This window comes from Tachyglossus aculeatus, chromosome 3 (assembly GCF_015852505.1).
Source record: "Tachyglossus aculeatus isolate mTacAcu1 chromosome 3, mTacAcu1.pri, whole genome shotgun sequence".
Taxonomy (NCBI): Eukaryota; Metazoa; Chordata; class Mammalia; order Monotremata; family Tachyglossidae; genus Tachyglossus; species Tachyglossus aculeatus.
Window position 1 is genome coordinate 107,811,657 of NC_052068.1, and position 1,505 is coordinate 107,813,161.

General features: G+C 47.8%; 1 non-coding gene across 1 annotated transcript; it reads left to right on the forward strand.

The window, feature by feature from the left end:
* The first annotated feature begins 1,118 nt into the window (after positions 1-1,118).
* On the forward strand, positions 1,119-1,256 carry LOC119926276. Its single transcript, XR_005450164.1, has one exon. It is a non-coding gene; the product is annotated as a small nucleolar RNA SNORA7 (small nucleolar RNA).
* Positions 1,257-1,505: the final 249 nt, after the last annotated feature.

Here is a 1,505-nt window from a genome sequence, read left to right on the forward strand (position 1 = left end):
GGATTTTGGAAAGGAATGGTAGGAGGGAGATAGGGCGATAACTAGAAGGTGAGGTGGGGTCAAGAGAGGGTTTTTTTAGGATGGGAGAGACGTGCACATTTTTGAAGGCAGAGGGGAAGGAACCAGTGGAGATTGAGCAGTTGAAGATGAAAGTTAAGGAGGGGAGGAGGGACAGAGCGAAAGATTTCATAAAATGAGAGGGAATGGGGTCAGAAGCACAGATGGCTGGAGTAGCACTTGAGAGGAGGGAGGAGATCTCATCTGAGGATACCGCTGGCAAGGATGGGAGAGTAGCAGAGAGGGTTGAGAGACGGGCGGTTGGAGAAAGGGGAGGAGTGACTTTGGGGAGCTCAGACCTGATGGATTTAATTTTATTAATGAAGTAGGAGGCCGGATCGTTGGAGCTGAGGGAAGGAGGAGGGGAAGGAAAGGGGACCTGAGAAGGGAGTTAAATGTATAGAGTAGCTGACGGGGATGATGGGCATGGGTGTCAATAAGGGAGGAGAAGTAGTTTTGTCTGGCAGAGGAAAGGGCACTGTTAAGGCAGGACCACTATTCTCCTCTGCTTCAAAGCTCTTCTGAAATCACATCTCCTCCTGGAGGTCTTCCCTGATTAATCCATTTACCCCTCCTCTTCCCCTCCCTCCATTTCCCCCTCTACTGCCACTTCAGCACTTCTGCATCACCTGAATCCTTGGGTCCTGTTTACTTCAACACCCTCTCCACTCCACAGCACTTACCTGCATACCTTTACTCTCTGATGTTTCTTTTGCATGTGATTTTATTTAGTGTCTTCTCCCCAACTTAACTATAAACACCTTGAGAGCAAAGAGCATGTCAACTGACTCTATGGAACTCTCCCAGAGTAATTATTCAATAAATACTACTGAGTGATTGATTAGTTTGGACAAGAAGGAATGTACCTAGGATAGCAGAAAGAAGGTGGCATTTGGCTAAGGAGGGGTGGCCTGAGAACACGTTTTTAAAAAAAGCACTGACTAATCCCTCGTCTTCCTGGTCATGACCCCATATTTCCTACTTTAGCAATCGTTTATATTTATATCAATTTTCTTTGGTTTCCATGTTTGAATTAGATCGTTGGTAGTTTATATCCTCTTCCCCTCTCAAGATAGCACCTGGAGAGTTTCCAGTCCTCTACAAGTCTTGGCTACGGGAGGGAGAGCCAAGCAGAGGCCTACCCATTCCATTCCTAGCTTGGCCAGTGGCTAGGGAGTGGGAGTCAATCTGCTACAAGTCAAAACTCACTTGTGCTGGGAGAGAGTCGAGCATGGAGTCTAAACACCATGACAACCTCGTTCACTTCAAGTTTATCCTTTCCTGCCTTAACTCAGCCCTTTCCTCTGCCAGACAAAACTATTTCTCCTCCCTTATTGACACCCAAGCCCATCACCCCCGACAGCTCTTCTGTACATTCAACTCCCTTCTCAGGCCCCCGGTTCCTCCCCCTCCTCCTTCCCTCACCTCCAACGATCTGGCCTCCTACT